We start from the raw sequence: 20,066 nt of genomic DNA, 5'->3' as shown, positions 1-20,066 counted from the left end.
CCTTGAAGTTCTAGCTCACATTTAAAGACAAGAAAAAAGTTCTAGAGAGGGGAAAATTAGTAAAGTGTTGCCTAAATAACTCAACCCTGCTACCTTTAAAATTCCCAGAGCTCTGATCAGTGTAGGGATAATATGGCTGTATCATATTAGTACATATCCATATTATAACACAGTGCTGTTACTAACAGTGATTAGATGAGCACAAGAGAGAAACTGTAAATCTAAATATTAGTGAGTAGCTGAAACTGAAGTAAGAGATGGGGATCAGATTTTGTTTTGTTTTATTGTGTAAATTGCATCTTCAAATCCGCAGCTGAAAAGAAGCACAGTATTCATGTCAACTGATGAAACCCACTGGTTCACAGCAGAATGGACAGCTTAATATTCCACCATAAGCAGGGGTAACTTTCTGCAGGTCTTTCTTGAAATATGGTCATGAGTAGGTGCTGAACAATGGTACCTTCTGTGCAGTGTTAGAAATATTGAAGAAAATTAGTCTGGTTAATAAAAAGTTCATTGCATTTAAAATTGGAGTAACAGTCAATTATTTGCTCAGCACAGAAGGCTGAATATATATTTTGTATTTCTGTAACTGGAATGTTTAGTGCAATGTTCCAATCAGCTTATCTCATCAGTGAGCCCTCTTATTGACCTCATTTACTTACCTTTCTCTTTTTAATAAAAAAACTTTATTTTTGTCACATGTCAGGGAGTTTGAGGACAGTAGCATGGAACACACAAGCATTTTCCCACTCCACCACCAAGCACTGTGAAAAGTGATGGTAGCTGGGTATAATTTGCTTGGTAAGGCAATGGGCATAAAGTAAATCCTAAAACACCAAGGAGAAGCAAATAGCATTTTGAAATGATAAAATAATTCTGATTTGAATATGAACACAGCTCAGTGTTAATAGAAGAAATGTAGGCAGTTGTGATACTTGCTAAAGCAAACTCTCTACTAAAGTAATAATCATTTTAAGTGGTTAGTTTGATTAACAATAAGCTACCTTAGAATTGCTACTCATTCCTCATAGCTAGACAAGAAGTGGTGACCAAGAGAGCCTGAGCAGGTTTGTGTTTTAGTAGGTTGTGTAAAGGCCTGGTCATTGCCCATTTCAAACTGCTGTGTAGTTTGCAATCAGCCATGTGGATTCACTTCAGTAAATTGCCGTTTCTGGATTTGAAGCAGAAGCTCTGCAGGGGTAACTGCAACATCATGATGTCTGGAATATTCTCGTGTTTTGTGAGTAATTGGTTTCTGAGTATTATATTATGTGCAAGTTTATTTTATATTTTAATGAGTACCCATTATCTTAAAAAGTGTTTTTGATGCCATCAGCTAGCTAAATATTATCAAGCTCAAAAAAGCACCCCCCCAAAAAAAAAGTCTTATGTCTGTGCTCTCACATATTCCCAGTTGAGAATCTTCTATTTCCACGAGTAAAGCTGTAACCAGTATTTAATTCTGCCTTCTATTTCATTGTCTGATTACTCATGTCTGTTGGTGCAGAGTATTTAACAAGATTAATGACACAACTAACACCTTTGTGCAACTCTCATTACCAGTATTTATCTTAAAATTCACTTCTAAGAGGTAGTATGGATCCTTGAATGTGAAAGCTACTGAATATCTTTTAAACTACTAAGCAGAAGGCTGGAAGCATGGGAAGCATACAGCCTTAATTAAATAAATCTCTCTGGTTAAGTGTAGAAAATAATGCATATTGTAATATTCAAGACGGCTGGAAAAAACCCTACATAATGTCTGAGTAATCGTTCTCTGTATACTTCAAATAATAATTCATTGATTTACTGTGTTTTTATAAATGTTCAATTCTCAGTAAGGAGAATGTACTTCACTGAAATAACACTCTTTATATGTTATAGGAAATGTAGTCAACATAATTATTATTTATATCGTTGGTTATTTGGTAGTTTGTGGTTTTGCATTTGTTTTCTACTCTTTGCTTCGTTTTTTTCCTGAAAATGATAATGTTATAGTAAGTATGAGTGAATGCAGAAGGGACAGAGCTTTTCCTGTCAAAACTGAATTTTGATGAGTGGCAAAGTAAGTCTAATGCTGGTGTCCAGGCTTATGGATATCATGTGTAAATCTGAAACAGATATAGTTTTCTTGTTTTTTGGTGAAGCCACATCTCCTGAGTGCTTGGCCAGTCCTGCGAATTGAAAGGTCAGAGAGCCACAGTGATGGGCTATAAACACTCTGCATTAACTACTTACCTATAGGAATACAAAAAAGGAGTTAAAGTCAAAGGAAAAAGGGGACTAAGCGCTCCTTCTCAGCTTGTCCCTTTCCTTTTCAGGAGCATTATCCTTCAGCAGTCTCCAATAACCTGCTGTTGTCCCTTCCATATCAACAAATTGTTGCATTTTTATACAAGTTTTTGTAAGTCAGGGCTGGTGTTCCTGAGGGTGCTGTTAGCCAAGATTGTCATGTAACCTTTTGAACTGAATGAAAAACAGTAGGAAAATTCTGAGTAGCAAGGAAATCTTAGTTCTAGTGCTGGCCCTGCTAGGGTGTAAACCAGAACTTTTCCTATAGTTCTTTGATGTTTGATCCTTTGCAAGTCACACCAATTGTGCAATTTAGGTAATTTCTGAAGGATTATTTCCCTCATTCATGTGGAAACATCAGTTGCATGGATTCTTAGGGAAATAAAGGTGCCAGATAAATCTCTTTCCTTCAGGATATGTAATCTACCTTTTATCTAACAGTCTTTATTGAAGTTGACATCCTCTTTTGCTAGGCAAGGTAGGCAGGCAATGGACAGGACGGTTTTCTTGAAAATCTGAATTTTCAACATTAACTCTGCCTGATGTGAGTTACAATCAATCTCAGGTCCCTCCTGAGCTCAGGATTCAGCTGAACAGGGCACTGAGGGAATCTCTTTGCTTGCTGTGCAGTGTCAACTTCCTTGCAGGGAGTTCTGCCAGGTTCCTAGAATGAATCTGTTTCTAGCACACACATGTCCACAAATACAAAAGTGTTGATGCATTAACAAGTGAAACCTAATTTGAACTCTGGATCCCTGACCTTGATAACCTAAGGTGAGGAAATCTTTAGCCAAGAATAAGGCATTCCACAAGAGAAACTAAGAGTCTGAGGCATCTGTTCTCCCAGCCTGCTCTTTTTATCTTTATTGTAGTAAAGTAGAAAAATCATAGCGAAAATTTTGATAAAATCAAGCCTGCTCACCTAGAATCTGTGGCTGACCTTGTCAAAGCCAGCATTTTGCAAGTTCCCATGTGAAAACCATCCTGTTGTGAGCAGTTCGTTAACATACCAATATACAAACATGGATAAAAAAACCTTGCACCTGTATAAATGTTAAATTCTATCTAATGGTGCTGGTTTTGCACCATTAGATAGTTGGTTTTTTTTTTCTGTCTCCCACAAACAACTGTCCCTGCACATAGACACTGAGGTTTTGAGTGACCAGTCAATACAGAATAACAACTGGTTACTAACCAGTGATAGTAATTGGAAAGGAACTGCTAACCAACTGGAATCCCACACAAGGTCTGCAAAAGTGTATAAAAAGCAGGTGAATAAAGAAGGGGCTTTTCCATCCTGAAGAAAATGGAGTCCAGTGTGATTTATTCCCAAATTCTTGCCATGCACTGAGCAGACCACCCACATGTGACTATGACAATACTCAGTGTTGTGACTTTGGTTCTTATCCCTTTATTCCTTAAACTCAGGGGTCCAGATACTATAAGGGTGCTGTATGAGAGCATCAGCATTTAGGCAAGTGGAGAATAGCTTTTCATTGTGAAGCTAAAGTATTTTAAAGTGAAGAGCAATTAAATAAACCCACTGAAAGATTCTTGACTTGTCAGGTAACTGCCAGCTTTCTTTTAAGCCAGCTCCAAATTTTATACTTCTGTTGTAGATCATCAAGTTTGTAAGTTAATTGATGTATGTGTTATATTACTTGTTATTTATCTGTAATTAGAGCATTTAGTATAATATTTGATCAGCAGTGAGGGAATTTGATCTGATAATTTTTAACAGGATTATCCCATGTGCATGGTGCAACCTGAGGAGAGCATGTGGATCTTGTGTTGCTACCAAGGTATTTAGGCCTTTAAATAATGTGGAAAATTGCAGATTGTAAGAAGCACATGACTTTATTTCCTTTTTGGGGATGTCAGACGTGGGCTTTGTTCCCTGGAAGAAGAAAAAAATGCTTCATATCATAAGAAACGTGTTTGTGCAAATGTGAATGCAGATCAATTAACAATCCACTGGTCTATTTCTGCAAATGTTGCTCTTCACTCACCTCTGTCTGGTCATGTCTTTTATGGAGATACTAATTAGTGAACAACCAAAAGGAAAAGGAATTGTGATTTGGCAGATATGAAAAGCTAAAATACAACTTCCCAGTTTTAGTGGACTTGACACTGATCTCCTTTCACCTAAGTCGAGTATATTTAGGTGCTTGCCTGAGTTAAACAGGGTCAGAATAAGAGAAATTATTTGGATTTTAAGCATTTGTAATTGAAGGTCTCTCAAGCAGATTTGCTTCAGCTGATGGTGGTCCATTTATGGAACCACAATGAGAGAAAATGCAATAGGTGATTGTCATAAAGTTCAATTATTTTCCTTCAAAAATTTATTTGTACCATTATGACACATTCTTTTTCAAACAGAGAGGTAGAAAAAGTTGGCATATGCATAAAATACATCTTCATAATATAAAATTAGTAATTATTAAATCTGTATGTTTAAGCATATTGTGTGTTTTGTTGTTAGTTTTGGTTTTTTTAATTGTCTTTTGTCACAAGCATGTTACAGAGACCAACTTGCAGTGCACACAAAAATCCTACTAGGGTGGCAGGTATTTAGAAAGTTTAAAAGGCTGCACTGTAGGAGTTTTGGACAGCTTTCACTAACAGTTTTGCAATCTCGCAGAACAGATGCATGCAAATATGGAATAAATATTTAAAAATTACATTTAACTGTGTGTCTTCATAATTTCTGAAGATAAGAGCCTATTTTTACTGGGAAAGAACTGTAATTTAAGTGTTTTATGTAGGAATGTTAACAAGTTGTGAATGCATTAAGATGTAATTTACAAGTGAGTGAATAAATCAGGTTTTGGACTCTTTTAATCTAATGCAGTATGGACAAATATCCAGAAATAATTAAAATGATGGACATGTTGGTATTGCATGCAGCCTCCTACATTGTTATTTTGCATAAAAAGGGCAAGTAAGGGGAAGATGTCCATACATTATGGGCTTAATTGGCAGTTTCTTGTTATTAGGATAGAGGGTTATTGTCCTTCCTAATGTACCTAATGTGAATCTAGTATTTGAGAAAGGCTGATAGGTGAAAGATTAGGTTAAGGGTTGACTTGTGAAAGGTTTAGGACTTCTGGATTGACAGCTCTGAGGATCTGCCAACAGCTGTGCAAAGCACCAAAACAGCACAGACTGTGCTGCTGCCATCTTGGTCTCACTGCTCCATCCCTTACCAGTGGTGCAGCTGCTTTTATCCAGAGCTCACCTGTATCTCTGAGATACATATTCCTCCCAATCCTATAGCTTTTGCTACAGTTACTTGCAAGAGGACTAAACACAAGGATACAGTGACAGCTGAGTCTTTCTTCATGGTCCAAACTTATTAAAACTGGCTCATGAGTGTAGTGGTTTTCACAGGGGTTCCAGGACGAGGGAAGAAATGAGTCTTAACTCCATGTTTCAGAAGGCTGATTTATTATTATATGATATGTATTATATTAAAAGAAAATTATATACTAAAACTACACTAAAAGAATAGAAGAAAATATTTCATCAGAAGGCTAGCAAGCAATAGAAAAGAATGGAATGATAATAAAATCTTGTGACTGACCAGAGTCCCAACACAGCAGGACCTGTGATTGGCCATCAAGTGGAAACAGCTCACATGGACCAATCAAAGATGCACCTGTTGCATTCCACAGCAGCAGATAATCATTGTTTTCCTTTACCTCTGAGGCTTCTCAGGAGAAACAATTCCTAGCAAAAGTATTTTTCAGAAAATATGTCTGTGACACATGAGGCCATACACACCATGCTATTGCAGCTACCTGGTCCTTACTTTTTCTGTGAGAAGGCTGAAAGCACAAAACCTTCAACAAAATGACTTTTTTTTTTTTCTCTGAAGTGGTAAAAACTTGTTACAGATATCAAAGTGAATATTCTGATTCAGACTTGAGCAAAATTTTCTCCTCAGAAGTAGTAAGGCTGCCCTTGAACTGTTCTGATACCTGAGATATGATCTATTTCCACACCTCTCTCTTATGCATGGAAAAATTTTTTACTTGAAAACATCCAAGGAAGCTAACAAACATGAGTTGGCAGCTAATTGTTCAAGGATGTACCTCTTACTCATATGTATGTATCTTTTCCAGAGATGCTTTTCAGAAGGAAATTATCATCTTTGATCCTATTTATGATAATTTTGCTCTTAATAACTTGACCTTTAAATAGTATTTCCTGCAGCCTATATTCATGGTATGTGCAAGTATAATACAGTAGCTGAAGTGTCTGGTATTTATTTTTCATAAAATCTGGATCTCCAGAAATAAGATGTTTCTCTGTGGACTTAAATGAACAGAAAAAAAAATTAATCCTATTTCTCCCCCTCTTTAGATTGGAATACTTGAAAATTATAAAATTTATGGAGTTATGTAGTTTTATAATAATTAGTTTTCCACTCTTTATTTTAAGGCCCCACTTTTTCACAAGCAGATGATTGTGTTGTGTATGAAACACAAAAAGCAATAGCTGGAGCCCTTTTGGAGCCCTTTTGGAGCCCTTTTGGAGCCCTTTTGGAGCCCTTTTGGAGCCCTTTTGGAGCCCTTTTGGAGCCCTTTTGGAGCCCTTTTGGAGCCCTTTTGGAGCCCTTTTGGAGCCCTTTTGGAGCCCTTTTGGAGCCCTTTTGGAGCCCTTTTGGAGCCCTTTTGGAGCCCTTTTGGAGCCCTTTTGGAGCCCTTTTGGAGCCCTTTTGGAGCCCTTTTGGAGCCCTTTTGGAGCCCTTTTGGAGCCCTTTTGGAGCCCTTTTGGAGCCCTTTTGGAGCCCTTTTGGAGCCCTTTTGGAGCCCTTTTGGAGCCCTTTTGGAGCCCTTTTGGAGCCCTTTTGGAGCCCTTTTGGAGCCCTTTTGGAGCCCTTTTGGAGCCCCCATTACAAATGTCATTAATAACTTGATGAAATATGATTCAGCCATCTACCATGCAACTGTGGCTGGTGTCCTCAAGCAGAAAGAAAGACATAGGTAGATAATGGAAAGTTCAGTCTCTAAAGTTTGATCACAACTTGTTATATAGGCTTGCTTGCATCACTTTCTTTGTCATGCTGCTAGGTTTGTCAGTACAGTGGGCCTTTTAATATTTAATGTGATGAGAAAATGTCATATGTTCAACTATTCCTATTATTTTGTCCATTAAAGGACGGTTTTGCCGAGACCTGAGGAAAGCTTCAAATATCTTCACTTTCCACCTGAAATTTGATGATTCTCTTGGCTTTGTTACCTCATGTGAGTAGCAAAGTGTGGTACAACACTGAAGTATTAAAATAACATAGCCATATGGGAAAGTAGTTCTGTGTAGAAAGCTTGGTAACAAACTTCCAATAAAAATTCTGAGTATTGCAAACAGGGTTCTGTGGTGTTTGTGAGGGTGCACAGGATGAGGTTAGAGATGAGAATTTGACTCCATGTTCTCAGAAGGCTGATTTATTATTTTATGATATTATATTAAAAGAACCCTATACTAAAGAAAGAGAAAGGATACATGCAAAGGCTTCACAAGAATCAATAGTAAAAATCTGTGACTCCTCAGAGTCACAGCTGGCTTTGATTGGTGATTAAGTAAAAACAATTCACATGGAACCAATCAAAGATGCACCTGTTGGTAAACAACCTCCAGACCACATTCCAAAGCAGCAAACACAGAAGAGAATCAGATAATTATTGTTTTCATTCCACTCTGAGGCTTCTCAGCTTCCCAGGAGAAAATCCTGGCCAAGAAGGATTTTTCAGGAAATGTCATGGTGACAGGGTTCCTTTAAACTTTTGAAGAATCCACTATAAAACAATGGATGACAAATTGGGAAAACCAGGTTAAATGAGGAAACCATAAGAGTATGTGTTTACAATTCTGCATGATCTTTGAAGCAAAACATATTTCAAGGACAAGCTGGCTCAGGAAGCATTGAAGAAGGGCATCAAGGGGAAAAGGTACTTGCACATCAACATTTCTGAAGCAGTCTCTACCAAAGATGGATTTGACTGTAATACCAGCATGCTGAAGATTAGAGGAGGGATTGCTCACAGGGCTGTTTCACGTCATGTACTGGTAGTTCTGCTAAGACTGCAGGTTTAAACAAACACCCTGTAAATCTTTCTTGGTCCCACTATCTTTGATCCTCTGAATTTGAGTCATTTGTTTAGTAATTCCCAAATGTTATTCAAGTAATGTACATTAACAGGATATTGACTTCTCTTGAGGCAAACATCAATGTTTATCGAACAGAGAAATAAATATTGACTGAAGTAAAGCCAAAGTCAATTTCTTCCTCAGAACTATAAACCTTAATGTTCACTGAAATGCCAAGTAAATATACAGTGGTTGCCATTTAAATCTTGGTAATTCTCTGGAATTATATATAAGACGACCATAGCTGTTTATATGTAAAGTACGAATGTCAGAATAAATATGTTAAAAGAATTTAAAAAGATTTGCTTTGTTCAATAATGGAAGCAAAGCTATTAAAATATGATTTGATAATTTTGAAAATTATGGTCAATTATTTAGTAGTATTGTAGCTTGTAGCAAAAAGCGTTTTATTTGCGTTTTAAATTAGTGGTGTTTTTTGTGTGATGGATTTTTAAAATTATTATTATTCCCAAGAAAGTAATGCAACATACTTACAGCCAATATGAACATACACTAAAAAATTGTCATTTATTTATAAGCCAGCTTAACATGTACATAGTAAATGTGACTAGTATCCTTTTTAAGTGTCTTGTCTGAAAGAATATATTTATCTATTTTTTATGTATTTGCTGTATTATGATCTGTAAACATGGCCTAAGTAATTATTTATTAGAAAAAGTGTTACAGATAAGTTTGTCACTGTATTGTGATTACTTAAAAAGTGGTTCTAAGGATGAAGTGGCATCTAGATCAAGTTCTCAACTAGGCAGAAATATCTGCCTAGAAGTAAAAGCAGCAGGAGGTGTAACTGGAGGTGCAGCTTTCTAAAGACACCAAGAAGTCTGACTTATTAGTCAAGGCTGTTCTCAATCTCCTCAGAGTTTACATATTGATACAGGATCCTGTTTTCTAGGATGATCCAGTTGTGAGGGACTCTCACCATGAATAAACAGGCAATGAGCAGTGAGGGTCAAGGTAAAAATGGCCTGTGAGGAAGCCAAGGTGGTAAGTTCCTTCCAAATCTCTTGTAAGTGTATTAATTAATTTTACGAATGACTCCATCTGACTAAAACTTTTAGTCCTTTCCAGTACTATTTGTAAAAACTTCATTAGACTGGTAAAGTCACATTCTGCAGGTCTGCTCTGCACTGTAAGTTTTGTCTCCACCTTAAATGCTGCTCTTTGTATTTTCCTTATATTTCTGCTTTCCAAGCCAAGTGGAACAAAGTCTACACAGTCTTAATTTTTTATAGAGGTGGATCTAAAGGGCTGGCTTCCAGTCCCTTATAATTGTCCATGCAATATTTCTCATGTAAAGGAAGCATAATTTTACCTGTGCTTAAGGGTTTTCATGTTTGCTGCAGTGATCAATGCACAGAAAGGTCACTCTGAGTAAGATCTTCCTTTGATTCAAGCAGCAGTGGTGTAATGTCTTTGTGACATTATACATGATGTCCAGAAAGGGAGCACTTTGTGATTGTGCGCTTTCTCCAGTATGATCTTTGCTTCTCAGTGGCTGTCTGCAGCATAGAGTGGGACAGATGTAGTCTGTGTGCTGATTTTTGACTGTCTTTTAGTACTGCAAAACATAAGCAGACATCAGACACGGGTCAAGTCTGGGAATGAAAAGGCATGATCCTGTACAGGAGGTGAACTTCATATTTTGAGTTACCAGCCTGTGTTCATTTTCATGTACGTGAACTTCGTGTAGGACTGTGCTTTTCAGAATGCCATTGCTTGGGAATGAAATAGTGAAGTGTTTCAGGCAGAACTAGACATGGGAAGAGAGAAAGCTGATGGGACTTCCAAAGTAAAGGAACTAAATTACTGAACTATCTGATATAGCCAACACTTCTGCAGAATTATAGGGTTGCTTTTGGATAACTTGCAGGTTCTATACATAAAAATAAAGCAATTGTTGAATTTTCAGTTCTACCTTACAAACTGATGGAACAGAAAATCCAATGCTCTCCCCTTTTATAAAGCTCAAATCAGTAATGTTTGCTGCTTCATGGGGAATGTTGTCATTGAATAACAGTCTGCTGCCAGGAAAATGCTGAAGCAAACTGTCTCATATTTTCAAAGCAGACACTGCTGCCTTTGAAATAATCTTGTAGCTGTTATATGACAGAATACTAAATAGAAGACCAATTCCAGATCTTTTGACAATGTTCTGGTATAATGACTTTACTCCTATTATATCAAGTGATTGATGTAGATGTAATCATTGTGGTTGATGGATGTTAGTGTGGCAGGGTGACATTTGATTTCTGTTCTGTTTGAATTCTGATTAGCTTAAAGAATAAATCTGTGCCGTGTGGTTAGAAAAAGTTTACTGTACCTGTGTGACTACACTGGTGTCTGACTGACATTTATTTATTCTTATCAGAGTGGAAGGGTCAGCAATCCTTAATATTCAGTCTTTAAAGTGAATTTTAATGCTTGTGAAAGGAACCAGATTGACAGCTAGAGGAGAATTGAAGTCCTTCCTCAGTCTGCAAAAGGGATGTAGCAGAGGTAAGAAGGATGTTGCTGTCTGGTCTAGGGAGTCTTTATTCCTATTTATGGGAGAATAATTTTAATGGTTGCAGATCTGATGAACAGCAGTAACATATTTTGGCCATATGGATTTATATTAAAACCTGCCGTATGTGGTTGCAGGAGTTTGAGAGAAAATAAAATTTCATGGTCTGTTTCATGTGGGAGAAAGTCAGGAGTTGCTGATAGAGTGGCTGTGTGTAGATATGACAGAGATGAAAAATGTATGGAATTTCAGTTACTTTCATCTTCCGCACCTTTTTTCAAATCAAAGCTATTGCAGAGCAAGAGTGACTGATTTGTTATTGGGAAGGTCAAGAAAAAGATTGTCTTCTGAGTACATAACTAATTCCTGTTATTATTTTATTTTCTAACTTTGATTTCTTTTCTGGGCTATTTCTTGTTTTCAGTTGAGTTCAGCTGTGTCTCTTGGTGAGCTCTTAGGAGCAGGAGAGGTGATTTCCAGCTCTTGCCTACTGAAGACTAAATGCACCTGTCAGAAATGGAGTTAATTTTCTTTATACCAGTCCCATGTGGTGCCACATTTCAGATCTGTGACTAAACCAGTGTTCTGGCTGCTGCTGATCAGTAATTGCAGAGCAGCAAGGTTTCCTCTTGCTCTGCCACACCCCTCAGTGAGCACTCTGGGATGGGCAAAAAAATTGGGCACAACACAACTTGGGCAGCTGACCCAGACTGACCAGGGGAGTATTTGATGCCATATAATGTCATACTCAGCAATAAAACTGGAGAGGAGTTTTTGGGTGTGATTATGCAGATGTGCACACACCCATGTGGCTGTCTTGGCTGCAACTGTGATGCTTTGATGGCCCATGTGGAATGCAAAGAGGGAAAGTGATGTGTTAATTGGCTCTGCTCACATCAGTTTAATGGCATAAAAAGGACTTATAGTCCAGTAAAAGTATCCCTTGCAATTTATGTGCTTGTTTTTGATCTCATTGACATGCATTCTGAAAACATGCTTTCAAACAGTCTTATTAATTGTAAAATGTGGAAATGCTGAGGGGGCAACTGCCGTGCTTTTCTGTTTTTATTTCCCCTGATTGTCTTTGTTGCCTAACCCCATGTCATTTCAAGTGAATTTTATAAACATGAGCCAACCCTTGGTGCTGGCATTAACTCCTGAGTTGGCTTGTGTAATAAAATGTCTATTTAATGTTTTGCTTGAACGAATGAGGTTAGGTTTCAGGTACAACTGCCTGTGTACATTGTCCTGGCACGTACATAGAGGGTTTCACAGAGTTCTCCAGCGGGATTAAAAAGCTGAACTTTATTTTGGCAATTAAATCAAATGTTTTGAAATTACCACGTTCCATTAGAGGCTGTATGGAGCTCTTAGCAGGAACACCAGTATGTTATGCCAACCATAAGGCAAACAAGCTCAGTTTGTCCCCTCTTATTTCATAGATTTCACCCTGATGTCTTCACTTGGAGACCAATGATTTGTCTGATGGCAGCATATTTTCTAAATGACATCAGGTTTAAACCTAGGTTTAAACTTTTTGAACTACTGAGAAAAGGGCAATAGCTTCAGGAGTACCAGGGGCTAGTCACTGTTAAATATTTATGACTTATTCTTCATTTGAATTTGTCTGAATTTAATGTAAAGGCTTTTTTTTTTTTTTATTGCTGGGTCTTTCTCTGCTACACCTGAAGTGCGCTTTAGTACCCAATGAATGCTTTCTACCCATGAATGTTCTTACACACTCTAATGAAGTTACTGTGCAGGCTATTTTTTCATAAGCCAAACAGGTTGAGCTGTTTGACTCTCTCACTTTAAGATGATTTGTTAAATCCTTGAGTATTTTTTGATGCTCCTTCTTCCAACACCCCCTTCAATTTCCTATTACACTTTTGAAAGTACCAGGAGAAGTTGTGTTCCAGCATTGGCCCAAGTGCTACTGTATTTAGAGATAAAATGACCTTTCCACTCCTTAGCTGTACATGAGCCTCTTTCCTAAAGAGCAGTCTGCATTTCTTTAATCTAGATGTGTAACTTTGACTGTATTAAAACGTGTTCAATTTAGAGGACCTGCTTTACTATACTGTATACCTGCTAGTATTTGTCAATAATTTCCCTCAATTATTATGACTTAAATTCAAAAAGAAATGCCTCCAGAACATAACTGATGGTCCAGAAATATTTCTGTTCTCATGCAATAGCTCTTTGTTTTTATTTTAATTCTCTGTATCCCATGGCTTTTCAGTTCTAAAATTTTTGTTTGCGAATTTGTGAGCTGATCATGATGTGTGAACTCTTCCTACTGGAACCAAGTAATATTGATTTTAGTGAATAATTCTGTAAAAAAAAAAAGATTTTGAGTTAAACCAGCATTTTCTTTGTAGATTCGTATGCAAAATAATTCTTTGTTCCCCTCTCCTGAAAGTTTAAATATTCTGTGGTATTTGAGATGATATGTGACATTTTTTTTCCTGTGAAGTTGTCTTTGAAAAGACTAGAACTTCAAAAATATTTAAAGTAATTTAATGTTGAAATTACTTTTCTGTTGTTCGGTTCCCTGAGAAGATCAAATGATGCTTTTTAGTTGATCAAGCACCAATTTAAAGAATTAATTATTTACACAACTTTAATCTAGATGTCACCTAACATTTTTTCTTGTTTCTCTGTATCTGACTGATGCATGGTAACTGAGAAAATAAACATGGTCTAAATATTTAAATATTTTTAAATACATAGAAATTAAAATGTGATTTGCAGATCAAATTAGACCTGTAATAAGGCTTGACGTTTTTATTTTATAAAGCCTGATTCCTCACTCCTTTTAAAGGAACTTAAATTTCTGGAAGTTCTCAGCTGCAGTGAGAACTGAGTATTCTTACATACTGATGATACAATATGGCACCATTTTAAGGTAAAGGATGAGGGTAAAAAGGAAGGACTAAGCAAAAAAATAAATAAATTTTTCTAAAAAGGAGAGAAGATCTAGAGTCAGACAAGTAGACAAATTCATGTTGTGTTCATGCTGTCTACAGATGGATAAAACCTATCAGTTTAGGTTTTTGGCATTATTCCAAAAAAGAGTTGTTGCTGAATCTTAATTAGAAGAGATCAGTGGTTTCCTGAGAAATTGTTCCATGTTCTCAGTCTGGGGCCTTGCCAGTTTTAGGATGCTTCAAAAGTGTTTCTGTATTAGAATACAGTATAAAACTGTGTGTTCCTGGTGCATTGAGAGGAACAGTGGAAAAGGTGTAGATCTGGTGCAGATTCCACCTTTCTGTGAAGGGAACAGCAGATCTTAATGGAAAAGGTGGAAGAAACTGAAACTGTCAGTGGACATGCTCAGACTAGAATAAAAAATGGTACTTTTGTTTAGTCATAGCCTTTTAGGAGACAGATTAAGGACTGAGCAGCCCACAGATTGTTCTTGCCAATTAAAATATGATCCTGTCAGCTGAGGTGCTGACAAAGCAGTGTTCTGACACATTGTCCAGAGTTTTAAAACAGAAAGTATTGGTATGGTAAAGTTAAAACCCCCGTGGATGGAGCATGAGTACTTAATTACAGCATGATAGATCACAGCAGGCAATCCCCCTCTCTCCACCCACCAGCCTTTGGGAAAGCCCCCAGTGATAAGTGTCAAGTGTGTTTGGCTTCAGTGAGGTGAAATAGTCATTCTATTCAGCCACCCTTTTGAGTGCAAAATAAATTGAAGCACTTTAAGAACCCCTGATTTTGAGGTAGTGTGATTACAATAAAGCATTAATTGCACAGCATAACCATAATATGCTTTGCCTGCTGCAGGAAGAGGAAAAAAATGCACTGAGTAACCTTGCTGTGCAGCCTGGCCTATAGAAAATGTGGTAGGAAGCATTTGAATTAAAACTCCTTTGAAAGATTCAGTTTACCCATTTCTTTATGGGTAGGCAGCATACTGAAATATTCAGATTGGATGTTCACCAAAGGTTTATGCAAAGCCCCATTTTGCACTGAAACTATTTTGATTTAAAAGCCTTTTGAAATAGAGGTTGTTGCTTGATTTATATTCTCCGTTCTCCAGCTTGTTCATCCTTTCACCTTGGTTTCTGCTGTGAGGAAATGTAATTTTTTGAAGTGCAGAGGGAGACATTGCCTCTCTCAGAATACTCAGGAAGAGAAACAACTTTCTGAACTGGGAGATCACTGTCCAGGATGCTGGATGCCTTGCCTTTCTGTCATGTAGTTTTGAAGCAACCTTCAAGCCTAGCACATTTATACATACCAAGACTTACTGAGATTCTAAGTCTGATGCTTTTGTGTTTGGCCACAATAATTAACCCTAGAAATAACTTTTTAAAGTATAAGGAAATAGCTTGAATCAATATGCCACATGAGATGCACAGATAGCAACAGAAATTTAAACTGAAAGCCTGGTCCTTGTGAGGCAGCCAACTAACCTGAAAGATTACGAGTAGTGAGAATTTTGCTACTTGCTTTATGAAGCTTCCAAAATACAATTGAGACTTATTCCTTTTTACCACAGTGGGAAAAAATAAAATCTCTGTTGTATTCCTTTGTTGTAATGGTGTTCAGTGCTAACAACTTGCCAGCTGAAGCCACCCTGCAGAGTGTGTGGAAGTCACTAGAGATAAACTAGTTTTGAAATATCTGACCTTCTCAGGGGGATTTCGTTTTGGCTCCAGCTACTGGACCCACCCTGTATGAAACATGAATCTGGAAATGCTTTTAAATACTTATAGCATAGCTGCCAGTGGGTAGATTAAACAGAGAGAAAAGAGGCAACAGGGACATGAGTAACTCCAAATTGGTATAGAGGAGAAAAGTGTACAGCAAGAGAATCCAGATAAAGGCGGGGTTGGAACAACAGGGAGAGAAGGAAGGCTCAGACATGAAAAAGAAGAAAATAAAATCATTGTATCAGAAATAGAATCTGTGAGTTAGGAACATTTTCAAAGCTCCATGGTCTCCCTTAATCCTCCACATATATTGCTTTGAAAATATGTCCATTTGATCTGTTCTTTTAAAAGCTTTTTTGGAAATAAGACATCCCTTGACCTGCCTAAAAAAGAAGAACGCCTACATCAGTAACAGTGACCATCCTTTCTTCTTCCATGGGTTGGAACATGTATTTTGGCCTTCTAAACTCTTATTTTTGTGATTTCTGTGTTACTTGCCTCTTTCTTGTTTCTGTGGCCAGGGTTGGCCAATTTTTGAGCTGCAGGCAAATATTTGTCTTTAAAAAACCCTAAACAGTATAAATGATGGAGGACTAATAGCCTTTTCTAGAATGAGACAAAAAAAAAAAATTACTTATATTTCTCAGGTGCTGCTACAGCTAAATCTTTCAGTTCCAATCTGCTGTAAATTAAACCACTACTTTTTTTTTTTTTTTTTCAGATGACAATTTTTGAGGAAAGGATGTTATACTATGCCAAATGCTGTGGTACTATCAATTATTATCTCATAAAGTCTAAGAATAGAAAACTCATTGAAGAAAGTACTTAAATGGGATTAGGAACTCAGTATGAAGAGATCAATTTTATTTAAGCAAAGATCCCTTTAATGTTGATAACAAAGGATTTAATATCTTAAATGTGTTTAAAAATAGATTGTTATCATGTATATTAAAAAAAGAAGTAAGTATGCTTCTTGGGCATAATTTTGGCAAAGGTCTTAGATAATTGTGTAGCTTTGCATATTTCTTGTGCAGCAATTTCAGACATTGGAGTCAGTGGTAGCTTTGCATGAGTGAAAACTGCTGGTTTCATCCCCAATGATTCATTGATAAGAATATTGTTTCTGACATCAGATTCAGCTAAGGGTAACAGACAATAACATGGCTGATTACTAAGTAGAAGATGTAAATTCTCTCACATTTCTATGCATTAAAAAGGCTTAGAATTCCTGAATTTTAATATAAAGCACAATGAAGTGTATCAAATAAGATTCCCCTGTCTCTTTGTAATAATAACTTGTAGTGTGTACATTCAAAGGGTGAAAAATGGCTTTAAAGAACCTTTGCCTCCCAAGGCTGAGAAAATATGCTACCAAAATTTCATTAAGCACCCTCACATTTTGTGTGTTTGATTGCATGTTCCTCTCTCTTCCGGTGGTTTTATCCAGACTTGTATGCTCTTACTGAAGCCAGTTGGGCACACAGTAGATGAGCAGGTGTACATCAGTGAAATAATGTGTACATCTTATGTACAGCATTGGTTATCAGCTGTAAGGAGAGAAGAAACAAATAATATATTCTGACATGGAGATCCTGGGATGCATTTTTTAGCATCTTTCTTGTTCTGATGTAGGCTTCATCACCTCCTTTCCTTCCAGGCTTCCCCTCCATCCCTTGTTGAAGCAGGCTGGTAGCTCAGCGTTTCAAGGCTGAACCTTCCATTCTGGGATTTCAGTCCACATTCAATTTATGCACACGAGTATCAATCAACACTTGTGTGAAAGAGGCACGTTGGTTTTTGTTTTCAACCTTTCACTACTCCTCTTAGAATCTTTGTATAGAGGGTGAGTAGATACTGGTCAGAGCTAAGAGGAAAAGAGCAGAGGCACCCTTTGGGTGGATGGTAGTGGAGTTCATCCCCACCAGAACTTCATTCCCAAAAAATCTTCAAAGTTACCATTTTTAGTCTGACTATGGCAGACCAGGACCAGAACATTCTACAAGGTGGAGTACAATGTCTTTAGACAGTGGTGAGTTAGTAGAGGCCAATTACCACCGATTAAAAAGCACTGGAGCCTCCAGTGTATCCAGCATTAAGTTCTTGCAGTGCAAGTCACAAGTAAGAAAAGAAAATACGGACAAAAATTTTGCCCCTATTGGAAATGTAACTAAAGTAGGATGACACAACCTTGTAAAGTCAAGTTTGGAATTCAAAGTCTGATTATCCTGAATGATGCATAATGGTTTTGGTCCCAACAAAGGACATTACGAAAAGCAAACCAAAATCTTTTAGGTTGGAAATACTTTCCAATGTTCTCTTTAGCAAAGGTAACTGCTAGTAATCTGTCATCTTAGTTGCTCAGCAATAATGCATAATGTTTATTTTGTGTCCTAAAATTAGATTTTAAGACAATACTGGTTCTAGAAAATAAAAGAATTGGTCTTGTAACTTCCATGTTTCCTAAGTGTTCTGGGATCCCTGCTGCCAGCTGCTGGTCTTGCTCCCTCTAAATGCATCTGGTCTGATTTAAAAAAAAAACCAAAACTGAAACCACCCAAGGCAAGGCCATGGCAAATGAGTTGCCATACCAATAAAAGAAATAAAAGCCTTAATTTATTTTTTTAAAAACAGTTACTGATTTCAAATAAGTCGCTGAATCTTTATCCATTAGATAATTGTTAACATGAAGAATATGGCAGCCAGTATCAGGGATTTCCTGAAATTTATTGAAAATTCCTGAACTTTCAGGTGTTGATGGATGTGCAGGCACCGTAAGGTTATCCTGGATGGGTGAATTAGATAGGAATTCCCTGGCTACATGCTCTTACTGGTGAGAAGTTAACAGCTGCTGAAATAACTTATGTTGTGCCTCATTTTTATTAAACACTTATTCTTATGTGCATGTACTTGTTTGACTGATTGCTGTGATTATTCACCTGTTTCACAATGACCTTTTCATTGCACCTTAGTACTGAATGTATCTGGACACGATCACATCTATAAGGAAAAAAAATGTGCCTAGACTGTGTGCATGTAAATCTGGACAAGCTGAGTGAGGCAATCTTCATGCAAGTGTTAAATGTTGTGACATTTTCATTGTTGATATATAGTACAAACAATTCTATCCAAATTACTTGTGTACTTAGCCACAAAGAGAAAGGGGAGGAGAGTTATTGTCTTGAATGATACATTTACAGAAGAAAGTTGGTTTTAAGTAGAACATTAGCTTTCCGAGGTGCTTAAACAGCTGAAGTGTGTTCTTGAGACCAAAAGATGGCAGCATAGCTCTGCAGGAGACTGACATAAGGTACTTAGCCATTCAGGGTTAATGTAAATTACCTTATCAGAAAATTATTATCGAGTAAATGTTGTTCTGCTGTGGTTTTTCAAGTTCACTACCTATTTCTGCTTTAAACTAGCAAGGAGGAAGCCATGGGGGGGACAGATGTTAAGACTGTATTTTATTACTAAATACATACTAGAAAGAGATGAAAAGAAAAAATGTGTACACAGATGTATTTCTCAATCCAATTACATAATTTCAGGTAAAAATCTTAAATCTTTCATCTTTTATTTGACTGAAGTTACTTTCTGTTTTTAGAGAATCAAGAATGTAAATTGTCATGTTGATTGGGAGAGTAACAGAACCTGGGTCAAGCAAATCTGAAGATAAATCTGAATAATTATTCAGTATTGTAAACACTAAAAGTTATTGTGGGAATGGTACACTCCCAAAATATTTAGATGGGCAGTTTTTTCTTTAAACTGCTTTGGAGAAGTGCATTCTTACTGTGCTTTTTGCATCTTAATTTTAGTCTGAGTGATTATCTAAGAACCCATGTGGTCTTGTTGAAGAATAAATTACTTTTGCTAGCTCAACCCTGCGATTAACTTTGGCAAATGTGCTGTGGAGGTTCAGGGTGATGGGAGACAGGAACAAAACCCACAAAGCTTTTTATAGTGCCATTCCTGGGCTTTAGCTTGTCAGAAGCACCTTTCACAGTGAGGAAGCGTGTGTGACAGAGAAGTCTTGGAGGGAAAGGAAAGAAGGGCTCAGGAATGGCACTTAAGGCTGGCAAGAGCTGGGAGCTCTCTGCTGTGTTAGACAAGAAGGCAATCAGATCAGGGCAAACACAGCTCCTTGAGAGCTAATGAGTTCTTCCAGCCTTGATTTTCAGAGCTTTGTGGCATAGAGCAGCATATTCTTAGTTGGAAAAGGAGATCAGCTGCTCTACCTTCTGTCTGGGTTCATGATGTGCACTGATTTCCACTGTACACACATTCCTCACTTTCTAGCTGTGTCTGACTTTGTTTTTATTGATATTATTTTTTTTTTTTTTTTTTTTTTAGTGTGAGGACAAAAGTTGTCAAACTCCTGGTTTTTGGATTGTATTGATAAGTGAAGTAGAGCAAATATCTCTACTCCA

Source organism: Fringilla coelebs (genome assembly GCF_963513975.1).
Source record: "Fringilla coelebs genome assembly, chromosome: 4".
Taxonomy (NCBI): Eukaryota; Metazoa; Chordata; class Aves; order Passeriformes; family Fringillidae; genus Fringilla; species Fringilla coelebs.
Note: the sequence above shows the minus strand (reverse complement) of the source record.